The sequence below is a fragment of the Cervus canadensis genome, chromosome X (genome assembly GCF_019320065.1).
Source record: "Cervus canadensis isolate Bull #8, Minnesota chromosome X, ASM1932006v1, whole genome shotgun sequence".
Classification (NCBI taxonomy): Eukaryota; Metazoa; Chordata; class Mammalia; order Artiodactyla; family Cervidae; genus Cervus; species Cervus canadensis.
The window spans coordinates 1144265-1159526 of record NC_057419.1 but is presented as its reverse complement, the minus strand read 5'-3'; positions in this window follow the sequence as shown (position 1 = coordinate 1159526).

Sequence of the window (15262 nt, the reverse complement as noted above, 5' to 3'; positions counted from 1 at the left end):
AGGGTGAATAATCCCATTCTGGCAAAGCTGCACAAGAAAACTTCTCTGAAAACTCCCACAACAAAAAAGCATAAGAAAATCAGATGCTCAAAGCTCTGTAGCCAGAGTTCCAAGGCGAATGAACAGCTGAATCAGGAGGAACCAAATGAAGTCCCAGAGACGATGGAGACCCCTGCCATTCCAGGTAATCAGAAGGAATGAGAGGAGGTCCCAGAGACCATGGAGACTCTTGCCATTCTAGCTAAACAGAATGAAATGAGGAAGTACCAGAGACCATGGAGACCCCTGCATTTCCAGCTAATCAGAATGAACCAGAGGAGGTCCCAGAGACCATGGATACCAATGCCATTCCAATTATCAGAACGAACAAGAGGAGGTCCCAGAGACCATGGAGACCCCTGCCATTCCAGCTGGACCAGTGGACAGCCTGTGACTTCGGCTCATGGCTAGACACCTCAGAAATGCTTGGGGGTCTGGCCACTGAGTACTGGTCAAATTTGAGATGCTGAATATTATAGCAACTTCATACACTAATCACGAAAATAAAATAAAATCAAGCTGATGTGAAATTATTTTTGTATCTGAGCTCTCTGATAATGTGGGGCCGAGAGAGCAGGGAAGGGATAAGCGTGTGAGGAGGGAGGGAGATGGCTGCTGTGGAGTTGGAGATGGGAGCAGAAGGTCCAGGTTGCCAGAAATTAGGGGGAAGAACTGGTTCCAGACTGAGCTTCAAAGACACACTTCCCAAGGGAGAAGAGGTAAACGACTTGGAGTTTCTTTGTGTGAGTTCAGAAATGGACACTTAGCTGGGGAGCTGTGTCGTTTATGGGAGGGCAGTGCCATTTGCTCAAAAGGCATACAAAGGAGCTGCCCCATCAAAAGAATGGAATATTGACATTTGCAGCACAATGGAAGGTAGAATATTGAGGAAAATAACTCAGACAGAGATTGACAAATACTCTATGATATCACTTAAAGCATGTAAACATACCGCAAAGTAGAGAATATGAAAACAATGGAGGTGCACAAATATAGAGAAGTATCTACTGCTTAGCAGCGGGAAGAGGAAGAGGGTGGGGCAATACAGAGGTGGGGGAGTGGGAGACACGCAGTGAGAGTTAGGTGGAAGATGAGCTCAGGGATGCATTGTACAACTTAGGGAATAGAGCCAGGACTTTGTCATAAGTGTAAATGGAAAGCAAGCTTTAACAGCTGTATAATCAGAAAGAAAAGGAAAGAAAGAGAGGGGAGGAAGGAGGGAAGAAAGGAAGGAAAAGAAGGGCGTTTTTGGAGGTCAAAAAATCAATACTGGTTAGGCCCTTTTTATCAAAGCATTTTATTTTATTTTATTTATTTTAATTGGTGGGTATTTACTTTACAATATTGTGGTGGTTTTTCCCATACATTGACATGAATCAGCCATGGGAGTACATGTATTTCCCATCCTGATTCCCCCCTCACATCTTCATCCCCATCCAATCCCTCTGGGTCAACCCAGTGAACCAGTCCTGGGCACCCTGTCTTATGCATCGAACATGGATTGGTTATCCATTACACATATGATAATATACATGTTTCAATGCCATTCTCTCATATCATCCAACCCTCCTTATCTCCCACAGAGTCCAAGAGTCTTCTGTAAATCTGTGTCTCTTTTGCTGGCTCCCTTATAGGGTTATCATCTCCCTTTTCCTAAATTCAAAATATATGCCTTAGTATAGTGTGTCAGTGTTTTCCTTTCTGACTTACTTCGCTCTGTATAATAGGCTCCAGTTTCATCCACCTCATTAAAAAGGATTCACATGTGTTCTTTTTAAATGACTGAGCAATATTCCATTGTGTCTATGTACCACAGCTTTCTTACCCATTTGTCTCTGATGGACTTCTAGGTTGCTTCGATGCCCTGGTTATTGTAAACAGTGCTGTGATGAACATGGGGCACACGTGTCTTTTTCACTTCTGGGTGAATCAGGATTTGAATGAGGAGAAACCATGATGACTATTAGCTTCTCAGTGGTAAACCCTGCACATGAGTTTGGTTGAAGGAATGGGACCAAAGTTGGAGATGGTTGTTTCAAACCGGCTGAGAGTGCTCAGATGGACATGTGGGTTGCTGTCCTGCTGCGGGACATCTCTGGTTGCTCTGTTCTCACCAGCAACGGAGGATTTTCTTTCCTTCCTTTCATTTGCCTTGTTTCTCTTTCTCCCTGTTTCCTCCCGACCTGAATTTCTTTCACAAACATTCAATGTGCTGTGCTATGCAGTGCTTCGTTGTTCAGCCATGTCCAACTCTTTATGACCCGATGGACAGTAGCCTGCCAGGCTCCTCTGTCCATGGGGATTCTCCAGGCAAGCACACTGGAGCAGGCTGCCATTCCACCCTCCAGGGGATCTTCCCAATCCAGAGATTGAATCCTGGTCTGCCATGTTGCAGGTGGTTTTTTGTTTTTGTTTTTTTTCTATCTGAGCCATCAGGAAACCCTTAAAATGGGCTTCATCTGACACTATGTTTTTCATATCTGTAAGATCAAATGGGGTCTATTTTAGGATTTCCATGACTCTCCTTATTTTTAGAACACACAAAACACATTTATTCCAAGTATTCTAATGTCTCTGTCTGCAATTACTAAAATCTATGCCAATTCGCCCTGAGTTTCAGTTCTCAAGGGAATTTTAGTATGATTGTTCTTACCTTCATGTGATTTACTATGTTCTTAATGTGGTTTGGAGCTAGTTCCTTACTCTTCTTGTGAATTGGCTGCTCATGTCTTTAAACATGTCTTCATAAATTTAAAGGCCAGTGATACATTTTCTTAAAAAGTGTTGCCTCCTGCCTCTTGCCCAGTTTTCTATCAGGTTTTAAGATCTTCTGAAAGTTCTAAGAGTCATGTTTAGGGTTTGTTTACAGCAGGATTTTTCTACCTTTTAAAATATTAAGCAGTGTGATGGATGCTAGGTGAATAAGCAACAAATGGACAACAGGATGTGAACAATTCACAGGAAACCCAGAAAGACCCAGTAAGCTGATACACTGTCCCCAGGGGTGCACCGCAGGCTGGTTGACCCTACGAGCCAATTGGAAAAATGAGGACTGAGGTGGAACACACAATCCATTTCCCTTTACTCCAGAGCCAACCAGCTCAATGAGAGACCATGGGAACTAGATGGACAGGACAGGATGACTCAGTGTTTCGTCCAAGAAGCTGGAAGCTTGTGGCAGCTGCTCATGGAAATGAATTCCACCTTGGTTTTGGCTGTGAGGTAAGCTCCAAGGGAGCTTCCAGCAAGAAAACAAGATGAGAAAGGAGATTTGTGAGGGCACGTGTTGAGAAGACCTTTCCATGCAAGGCTCACACAGCTCTGGGCAAGCTACAGCCCTTGCTGGGAATAATAATCACCCGCTGGTGGGCATTTTCTGCAAGAGATACCCCAGCATATCCTGAAACATGCATTTCTCTGCCACTTCCCCATCACCCTGTTCAAACCCAAGCCTGGGGAGTACTCCTAGTGAGTTGACCCTGAATCCTACACTTGAAATGAGACAGCTCCTTGTGGAGCAAGGGCAAGTGTATTCACTGCATTCTCACAGCCTGAAGACAAGGGTTTCTGACTGGAGACCAGAAAAGGGAGGTGAGCTCCGGGAACACTGAGACAAGGAGGCGGGATGGAAAGGTTTCTGTCGGCTGACCGAGAATCCAGTGGAATTCATGGTGCATTAAGACCACATTGCAGGATGAACAAGCAATGATTCTCGCTTCCACAGACACTGAAACACAACCTCATTGTCATGGAGGGAGTTTAGGCAAGATATCAAACGCTGGATAATGGTGAAAGCTGAGAGAGAACAGAATGAATGCCCGAGTAGTGTGGCTGTGGGGCAAGGTTTGGAGGAGATGCACTCTGCCTGCTGTGTGACCCTACAGATTGACAAAGAGCTGAGGTTGGCGGGTGAGTTTGGAGGCCTCCTTAGGGCATTACTAATGCCTCATTTCTCCCAGCAAATCATCTGAATTGCTCCCCATCCTCTGCTAGACATGTCAGGATAGGGCTCTGTGATGTCAAAATTCACCAAGGGTCACCATTGGCTGGTGAAGAGACTTGCTGACCTCATAAAGCATGAAAGTGAGTCTCCATGGGGACGTTTGCTCAGGGGATCTGAACAGATCACTGTGAATCCTCCAATGAGTGAGGTGACTGGGAAGCCACAAGGCTCCAGAGTAGTTATGGAATACCCACCTCCTGTTACCCAGGAGAGGATGAAGACCTTCTATCAATTGAGGTCCAGAAAAAAATGTCAAGGTGAACTGAACCCAGCCAAACTCCTCTTGCCCATTGACCCCACCCCAGAAGACACCCTCCCCTCTCCTTGCCTGGCACATAACCCATCTCTGCCCACACCCCTTCTCCTGAAGCCTTCATTCCACCTGTCTTCACACTCTTCCCTATACCAGTGCCATTCTTGCTCCCTGTCTTGCTTTCTCCAGGTGGCCAGGGTAACCGTGAGGGTGAATAATCCCATTCCGGCAAAACTGCCCAAAAATTTTCTCTGAAAACTCTACCACAAAAAAGCTTAAGAAAATCAGATGCTCAAAGCTCTGTATCCAGAGTTCTGAGGCGAATGAACAGCTCAATCAGAAGGAACCAGAGGAGGTTCCAGAGACCATGGAGACCCCTGCCATTCCAGCTAATCAGAATGAATCAGAGGAGGTCCCAGAAACTATGGAGACCCCTGCATTTCCAGCTAATTCAAATGAACCAGAGGAGGTCCCAGAGACAATGGAGACCCCTTCCTTTCTAGCCAATCAGAGCGAGCAGAAGAGATCCCAGAGACCACGGAACCCTTCCATTCCAGCTGGACCAGTGGACAGCCAGTGATTTTGGGGCATGGCTACACATCTCAGAAATGCTTGCGGGTCTGGCCGCTGAGTACTGGCCAAAAGTTCAGATGCTGAATATTATAACAACTGCATACACTAATAACGAAAATAAAATAAAATCAAGCTAATGTGAAATTATGTTTGTCTCTGACTTTTCTGATAGTGGGGGTCAGAGAGGGCAGGGAAGGGAAAAGAGTGTGAGGAAGGAGGGAGATGGCTTCTGTGGAGTTGGAGATGGGACCAGAAGGTCCAGGTTGCCAGAAAGTAGGCAGAAGAACTGGTTCCAGACTGAGTTTCAAAGACACACTTCCCATTAGAGAAGAGGAAGAGGACTTGGAGTTTCTCTGTGTGAGTGCAGAGATGGACACTTAGCTGGGGAGCATTGTTGTGTGTGGGGGGGAGCTGTGCCATTTGTTCTAAAGGCATATAAAGGAGCTGCCCCATCAAAAGAATGGAATATTTTCATTTGCAGCAACATGGAAGTAGAATATTGAGTAAAATATCTCAGACAGAGATTGACAAATACTGTATGATATCACTAAAGAATGAAAACGTACCACAAAGTAGAGAATATGATAATAATGGAGGTGCACAAATATAGAGAAGCATCTACTGTTTACCAGCGGGGAAGGGAAGAGGGCGGGGTAATACAGAGGTGGGGGAGTGGGAGGCACGCAGTGATAGTTAGGTGGACAATGAGCTCAGTCATGCATTGTGCAACATGGGAAATAGAGCCACGACTTTGTCATAACTATAAATGGAAAGCAAGCTTTAACTGTTGTATAATCAGAAAGAAAAGGAGAGAAAGAGTTGGGAGGAAGGAGGGAAGAAAGGAAGGAAAAGAAGGGCGTTTTTGGAGGTCAAGAAGTCAATACTGATTAGGCCCTTTTTATCAAAGGATTATATTCTATTTTACTTTATTTTATTTATTTTAATTGGTGGGTATTTACTTTACAATATTGTGGTGGTTTTTGCCATACATTGACATGAATCAGACATGGGAGTACATGTATTCCCCATCCTGAATCCCCCTCACATCTTCCTCCCAATCCAATCGCTCTGGGTTAGCCCAGTGAACCAGTCCTGGGCACCCTGTCTTATGCGTCGAACATGGACTGGCTATCCCTTTCACATATGATAATATACATGTTTCAATGCTATTCTCTCAGGTCACCCCATCCTCGCCGTCTCCCACTGAGTCCAAAAGTCTGTTCTGTAAATCTGTGTCTCTTTTGCTGTCTCCCATATAGGGTTATCATCTCCATCTTCCTAAATTCAATAGATATGCCTTAGTATAGTGTATTGGTGTTTTTCTTTCTGACTTACTTCGCTCTGTATAATAGGCTGCATTTTCAGCCACCTCATTAGAATGGATTCACATATGTTCTTTTTAATGGCTGAGCAATATCCCATTGTGTCTATGCACCACACTTTCTTACCCATTTGTCTGCTGATGGACATCTAGGTTGCATCCATGCCCTTGTTATTGTAAACAGTGCTGTCATGAACATTGGGACACACGTGTCTTTTTCACTTCTGGCGAATCAGGATTTGAATGAGGAGAAACCCTGATGACTATTAGCCTTTTAGTTGTAAACCCTGCACATGAGTTTGGTTGAAGGAGTGGGACCAATGTTGGAGATGGTTATTTCAAACCGGCTGAGAGTGCTCAGATGGAAATGTGTGGTGCTGTCCTGCTGGGGGACATCTCTGGTTCCTCTGTTCTACCTGCAATGGAGGATTTTCTTTTCTTCCTTTCATTTCCTTTGTTTCCCTTTCTCCCTCTTTCCTCCCTACCTGAATTTCTTTCACAAACATTCAATGTGCTATGCTGTGCTGTGCTTCATTGTTCAGCCATGTCCAAGTCTTTGTGACCCCTTGGACTGTACCCTGCCAGGCTCCTCTGTCTATGGTGATTCTAGACCAAGCACACTGGAGCAGGCTGCCATTCCGCCCTCCAAAGCATCTTCCCATCCCAGGGATTGAATCCTTGTCTCCCATGTTACAGGCGGGTTTTTTTTTTTTTTTTTTTTTTTTTTATTACTATCTGAGCCATCAGCAAACCCTTAAAATGGGTTTCATCTGACAGTATGTTTTTCATATCTGTAACATCAAATGGTGTCTATTTTAAGATTTGCATGACTCTCCTTATTTTTAGAATACACAAAACATATTTATTCCAAGTATCCTAATGTCTCTGTCTGCAATTACTAAAATCTATGCCACTACTGCCTGAGTTTCCGTTCTCAAGGGAATTTTAGTATGATTTTTCTTACCTTCGTTAGACTTAATAATTTCTTAACGTGGTTCGGGTCTAGTTCCATTCTCTTCCTGTGAATTGGCTGCTCATGTCTTTAGACAAGTCTTCATAAATTTTAAGGCAAGTGATACATCTTTCTTATAAAGTGTTGGCTCGTGCCTCTTCCCCATTTTTTTCTATCAGGATTTAGGGTCTTCTAAACTTTCTAAGAGGCATCTTTTGGGTTTGTTTACGTCATGCTTTTTCTACCTCTTAAAATATTCAGCATTGTGATGGAGCCTGGGTGAGTAAGCAACAAATGGACAACAGGATGTAAACACTTCACAGGAAACCCAGAAAGACCCACTAAGCCAACAAACTGTCCCTAGGGGTGCACCGAGGGTGCTTGACCCTACGAGTAATTTGGACAAACGAGGACTGAAGTGGAGCACACAATCCATTCCCCTTTCCTCCAGAGCAAACCAGCTCAATGAGAGACCACTGGAACTAGATGCACAGGACAGGATTACTCAGTGTTTCGTCCTAGAAGCTGGAAGCTTGTGGAAGCTGCTCATGGAAATGAATTCCACCTTGGTTTTGGCTGTGAGATAAGCTCCAAGGGAGCTTCCAGCAATAAACAAAAGTGAACAGAGATTTGTGAGGGCACATGTTGAGAAGACCTTTGCTCACAAGGCTCACACAGATCTGAGCAAGCTCCACTCCTTGCTGGGAATATTAATCAGCCGCAGGTGGGAATTTCCTGCGTGGGATCCCCCAGCACAACCTGAAACATGCATTTCTCTGTCCCTTCCCCATCACCCTGTCCAAACCCAAGCCTGGGGAGTACTAGTCATAGTGAGGTGACCCTGAGTCCTAGACTTGAAAGGAGACAGCTCCGTGTGGAGAATCGGCAGGTGTATTCACTGCATTCTCACAGGCTGAAGACAAGGGTTTCTGACTGGAGACCAGAAATTGGAGGAGAGCTCTGGGAACACTGAGACAAGAGGTGGGATGGAAAGCTTTCTGTCGGTTCGCCCAGAATTCAATGGGCTTCAAGGTGCATTATGACCACACTTGAGGTGGAACATGGAATGATTCACTCTTCCACAGACACTTAAACACAACCTAATTGTCATGGAGGGAGTTTAGGTAAGATATGAATAGCTAGATAATGGTGAAAGCTGAGAGATAACAGAATGAATGCCCAAGGACTGTGCCTGTGGGGCAAGGATCGGAGGAGATGCACTCTGCCTGCTGTGTGACCCATCAGAGTTGACATAGAGGTGAGTGTGGCAGCTGAGTTTGGAGGCCTCTTGAGGGCATTACTAATGCCTCATTTCTCCCAGCAAATCATCTGAATTGTTCCCCATCCTCCACTAGACATGTCAGGATGGGGCTTTGTGATGTCAAAGCACACGAAGGGCCAACATTGGCTGGGGAAGAAACTTGCTGATCTCATAAAGCATGAGGGTGAGACTTCATGGGGACCGGTATATATAGGGGTGCCCATGGGCACTGACAGTCCACTGTGAGTCCTCCAAATGACTGAGGTGACTGGGAAGCCACAAGGCTCTAGAGTAGTTATGGAACACCCACCTGCTGTTACCCAGGAGAAGATGAAAATTCCTATCAATTGAGGTCCAGAACAAGTGTCAAGGTGAACTGAACCCAACCAAACTCCACTTGCCCATCGACCCCATCCTAGAAGACATCCTCCCATGTATTTGCCTGGCACATAACCCTTCTCTGCCCGCATCACTTCTCCTGAAGCCATCATTCCCACCTGTTTTCACACTCTTCCCTAAACCAGTACCATTCTTGCTCCCTGTCTTGTTTTCTCCAGGTGGCCAGGGTAACCGTGAGGGTGAATAATCCCATTCCAGCAAAGCTGCCCAAGAAAACTTCTCTTAAACTCTCACCACAAAAAAGCTTAAGAAAATCAGATGCTCAAAGCTCCAAAGCCAGAGTTCCAAGGTGAATGAACAGCTGAATCAGAAGGAACCAGAGGAAGTCCCAGAGACCATGGAGATCCCTGCCATTCCAGGTAATCAGAAGGAAACAGAGGAGGTGTCAGACACCTTGGAGACACCTGCTATTCCAGCTAATCAGAATGAATCAGAGGAGATCCAGGAGACCATGGAGACCCCTGCATGGACAGCTAATCCAAATGAACCAGAGGAGGACACATAGATCATGGAGACCCCTGCAATTCCAGCTAATCAGAACGAACCAGAGGAGGTCCCAGAAACCATGGAGACCACTGCCATTCCAGCTGGACCAGTGGACAGCCAGTGACTTTGGGGCATGCCAGTACATCTCAGAAATGCTTGGGTGTCTGGCCCCTGAGTACTGGCCAAAAGTACAGATGCTGAATATTATAGCAAGTGCATACACAAATAATGAAAATAAAATAAAATCAAGCTGATGTGAAATTATATTTGTCTCTGAGTTCTCTGATAGTGGGGGCAGAGAGGGCAGGGAAGGGATAAGTGTGTGAGGGGGGAGGGAGACAGCTTCTGTGGAGTTGTAGATGGGACCAGAAGGTCCAGTTTGCCAGAAAGTAGGGCAAAGAACTTTTTCCAGACTGAGCTTGAGAGACACACTTCCCATGGGAGAAGAAGAAGAGGACTTGGAGTTTCTCTGTGTGAGTGCAGATGGACACTTAGCTGGGGAGCTGTGTCGTGTGTGAGTGGGCAGTGCCATTTCTTCAAAATGCATAGAAAGGAGCTGCCCCATCAAAAGAATGGAATATTGACATTTGCAGCAACATGGAAGGTATAATATTGAGTAAAATATCTCAGACAGTGTTGGACAAATACTGTATGATATCACTTATAGAAGTAAACATACCGCAAAATAGAGAATATGATAATAATGGAGGTGCACAAATATAGAGAAGCATCTACTTGTTACCAGTGGGGAGGGGACGAGGGCGGGGCAATACAGAGATGGGGGAGTGAGAGGCAGGCAGTGATAGTTAAGTGGAAGATGAGCTCAGGGATGCCTTGTACAACTGGGGGAATAGAGCCAGGATTTGTTCATAGCTACAAATGGAAAGCAAGCTTTAAGAGTTGTATAGTCAAAAAGAAAAGGAAAGAAAGAGGGGGGAGAAAGGAGGGAAGAAAGGAGGGAAATGAATGGCGTTTTTGAAGGTCAAAAAGTCAATACTGATTAGGCCCTTTTTTATCAAAGGATTCTATTCTGTTTTATTTTATTTTATTTATTTTAATTGATGGGTATTTACTTTACAATACTGTGGTGGTTTATGCCATACATTGACATGAATCAGCCATGGGAGTACATGTATTCCCCATCCTGATTCCCCGTCACATCTTCCTCCCAAACCAATCTTTCTGGGTCAAACCAGTATACCAGTCCTGAGCACCCTGTCCTATGCATCGAACATGGACTGGCTCTCCTTTCACATATGATAATATACATGTTTCAATGCTCTTCTCTCAGATTATCCCACCTCGCAATCTCCAACAGAATCCAAAGACTGTTCTGTAAATTTGTGTCTCTTTTGCTGTCTCCCATATAGGGTTATCATCTCCATCTTCGTAATATCAATATATATATATTATTATAGTGTGTTGGTGTTTTTCTTTCTGACTTACTTCGCTCTGTATAATAGACCCCAGATTCATCCACGTCATTAGAATGGATTCACATGTGTTCTTTTAATGGATGAGCAATATTCCACTGTTTCTATGTACCAAAGCTTTCTTACCCATTTGTCTGCTGATGAACATGTTGGTTGATCCATTCCCTGGTTATTGTAAACAGTGCTGTGATGAACATTGGGGCACACGTGTCTTTTCACTTCTGGTAAATCAGGATTTGAATGAGGAGAAACCATGATGACAATTAGCCTGTTAGTGGTAAACCCTGCACATGAGTTTGTTTGAAGGAGTGGGACCAAATTTGAAGATGGTTTTTTCAAACCGGCTGAGAGTGCTCAGATGGACATGTGGGGTGCTTTCCTGCTGGGGGACATCTCTGATTGCTCTGTTCTCACCAGCAACGGAGGATTTTCTTTCCTTCATTTCATTTCCCTTGTTTCCCTTTCTCACTCTTTCTTCCTTACCTGAATTTCTTTCACAAACATTCAATGTGCTGCACTGTGCTGTGCTTCATTGTTCAGCCATGTCCAACTCTTTGTGACCCCATGGACTGTAGCCCGCCAGGCTCCTCTGACCATGGGGATTCTCCAGGCAAGCATACTAGAGCAGGCTTCCATTACGTCCTCCAGGGGATCTTCCCAAACCAAGGAATGAATCCTGGTCTGCCATGTTACAGGTGGGTTTTTTTTTTTTTTTCCACTATCTGAGCCATCAGGAAACCCTTAAACTGGGCTTCATCTGACACTATGTTTTTCATATCTGTAAGATCAAATGGGGTCTATTTTAGGATTTCCATGACTCTCCTTATTTTTAGAACACACAAAAGACATGTATTCCAAATATCCTTATGACTCTATCTACAATTACTAAACCCTATGCCATTTCTGCCTGAGTTTCAGTTCTCAAGGGAATTTTAGTATGATTTTTCTTACCTTCTTTAGATTTAATATGTTCTTAACGTGGTTTAGGGCTACTTCCATACTCTTCCTGTAAATTGGCTGCTCATGTCTTTAAACATGTCTTCATAAATTTAAAGGCCAGTGATACATCTTTCTTATAAAGTGTTGTCTCGTGCCTCTTGCCCATTTTTCTATCAGGTTTTAAGATCTTCTAACAATTCTAAGAGTCATTTTTTGGGTTTGTTTATGGTGTGCATTTTCTACCTCTTAAAATGTTCAGCAGTGTGATGGACCCTGGGTGAGTAAGCAACAAATGGGCAACAGGATGTGAACCTTTCACAGTAAACCCAAGAAGACCCACTAAGCCAACAAACTGTCCCCAGGGTTGCACCTCAGGCTGGTTGACCCTACGAGTCAATTAGAAAAATGAGGACAGAGATGGAGCACACAATCCATTCCCCTTTCCTCCAGAGCTAACCAGCTCAATGAGACACCATGGGAACTAGATGCACAGGACAGGATGACTCAGTGTTTCGTCCAAGAAGATGGAAGCTTGTGGCAGCTGCTCACGGAAATGAATTCCACCATGGTTTTGTCTGTGAGGTCAGCTTGAAGAGAGCTTGCAGCAAGAAAACACGATGAGAAAAGACATTCGTGAGTGCACGTGTTGAGAAGACCTTTCCATGCAAGGCTCACACAGCTCTAGGCAAGCTCCACCCTTTGCTGGAAATAATAACCAAGCGCAGGAGGTTATTTCCTTCATGGGATCCCCGAGCACAACCTGAAACATACATTTCTTTGCTCCTTCCCCATCACCCTGTTCAAACCCAACCCTGGGTAGTGCTCCTAGTGAGTTGACCCTGAGTCCTAGACTTGAAACGAGACAGCTTCATGTGGAGCAAGGGCAAGTGTATTCACTGCATTCTCACAGCCTGAAGACAAGGGTTTCTGACTGGAGACCAGAAAACGGAGGCGAGCTCCGGGAACACTGAATCAAGGAATCGGGATGGAATGGTTTCTGTCAGCTGGCCCAGAATACAATGGGCCTCAACGTGCATTAAGACCACATTGCAGGACGAACGAGCAATGATTCTGACGTCCACAGACACTTAAACACAATCTAGTTGTCATGGAGTGAGTTTATGCAAGATATGAAAAGCTAGATAATGGTGAATGCGGAGAGAGAACAGAATGAATACCCGAGGAGTGTGGCTGTGGGGAAAGGTTTGGAGGAGATGCACTCTGCCTGCTGTGTGACCCATCAGACTTGACATAGATGTGAGGGTGGCAGGTGAGTTTGGGGGCCTTTTGAGGGCATTACTAATGCCTCATTTCTCCAAGAAAATCATCTGAATTGCTCCCCATCCTCCGCTAGACATGTCAGGATGCTTTGTGATGTCAAAGCTGACCCAGGGCAACCATTGGCTGGGGGAGAGACTTGCTGACCTCATAAAGCATGAGGGTGAGGCTCCATGGGGACAGGTATATATAGGGGTGGTCAGGGGCTCTGAGCAGAGCACTGTGAGACCTCCACATGACTGAGGTGACTGGGAAGCCACAGGCTCCAGACTAGTTATGGAACACCCACCTCCTGTTACCCAACAGAAGATGAAGACCTCCAATCGATTGAAGTCCAGAAAAAAATGTCAAGGTGAACTGAACCCAACCAAACTCCACTTGCCCATCGACCCCACACAAGAAGACACCCTCCTCATTCCTTGCCTGGCACATAAGCCTTCTCTGCCCACACCCCTTCTCCTGAAGCCATCGTTCCCACCTTTCTTCACACTCTTCCTTTAACCAGTGCCATTCTTGCTCCCTGTCTTGTTTTCTCTAGGTGGCCAGGGTAACCGTGAGGGTGAATAATCCCATTCCGGCCGAGCTGCCCATGAAATTTCTCTGAAAACTCCCACTGTAAAAAAAGCTTAAGAAAATCAGATGCTCAAAGCTCTGTAGCCAGCATTCCAAGGAGAATGAACAGCTGAATCAGAAGGAACCAGAGGAGGTCCCGGAGACCATGGAAAGCGCGGCCATTCCAGATAATCAGAAGGAACCAGAGGAAGTCCCAGACATCATGGAGATCCCTGTCATTTCAGCTATTGAGAATGAATCAGAGGAGGTCCCAGAGACCATGGAGACCCCTGCATTTCCAGCTAATCAGAACGAACCAGAGGAGATCGCAGGGACAATGGAGACCCCTGCCATTCCAGCTAATCAGAACGAACCAGAGGAGATCGCAGGGACAATGGAGACCCCTGCCATTCCAGCTAATCAGAATGAACCAGAGGAGGTCCCAGAGACCATGGAGACCCCTGCCATTCCAGCCGGACCAGTGGACAAGCAGTGATTTCGGGGCATGGCTAGACACCTCAGAAATGCTTGGGGGTCTGGCCGCCGAGTACTGGCCAAAATTACAGATGCTGAATATTATAGCAACTGCATACACTAATAATGAAAATAAAATAAAATAAAGTTGATGTGAAATTATATTTGTCTCTGAGTTCTCTGATAGTGGGGTGCAGAGAGGGCAGGAAGGGTTAAGTGTTTGAGGAGGGAAGGAGATGGCTTCTGTGGAGGTGGAGATGGTACCAGAAGGTCCAGGTTGCCAGAAAGTAGGGGGAAGAACTTGTTCCTGACTGAGCTTCAAAGACACACGTCCCATGTGAGAAGAGGAAGAGGATGTGGAGTTTCTCTTTGGGAGTACAGAGATCGCCATTTAGTGGGGGAGTTGTGTCGTGTGTGGAGGGCCAGTGCCATGTGTTCAAAAGGCATACAAAGGAGCTGCCCCATCAAAAGAATGGAATATTGGCATTTGCAACAACATGGAAGGTAGAATATTGAGTAAAATACCTCAGACAGAGATGGACAAATACTGTATGATATCACTTATAAAATGTAAACATATCGCACAGTGAAGAATATGATGATAATGGAGGTACACAAATATAGAGAAGCATCTACTGGTTACTAGCGAGGAGGGGAAGAAGGCGGGGCAATACGGAGGTTGGGGAGTGGGAGGATTGCACTGATAGTTAGGTGGAAGATGGGATCAGGGATGCATTGTAGAACATGGGGAATAGAGCCAGGACTTTCTCATAACTATAAATGGAAAGCAAGCTTTAACAGTTGTATAATCAGAAAGAAAAGGAAAGAAAGAGGGGGGAGGAAGTAGGGAAGAAAGGAAGGCAAAGAAGAGCGTTTTTGGAGGTCAAAAAGTCAATACATATTAGGACGTTTTTATCAAAGGATACTATTTGATTTGATTTGATTTGATTTATTTTAATTGGTGGGTATTTACTTTACAATATTGTGGTGGTTTTTTCCATACAGTTTCATGACTCAGGCATGGGAGTACATGTATTCCCCGTCCTGATTCCCCCTCACATCTTCCTCCCAATCCAATCCCTCTCGGTCAGCCCAGTGAACCAGTCCTGGGCACCCTGTCTTCTGCATCGAACATGGACTGGCTATCCCTTTCAAATATGAAAATATACATGTTTCAATGCCCTTCTCTCAGAATATCCCACCCTCGCCAATTCCCACAGAGTCCAAAAGACTGTTCTGTAAATCTGTGCCTCTTTTGTTGTCCCCCCTATAGGGTTCTCATGTCCATCTTCCAAAATT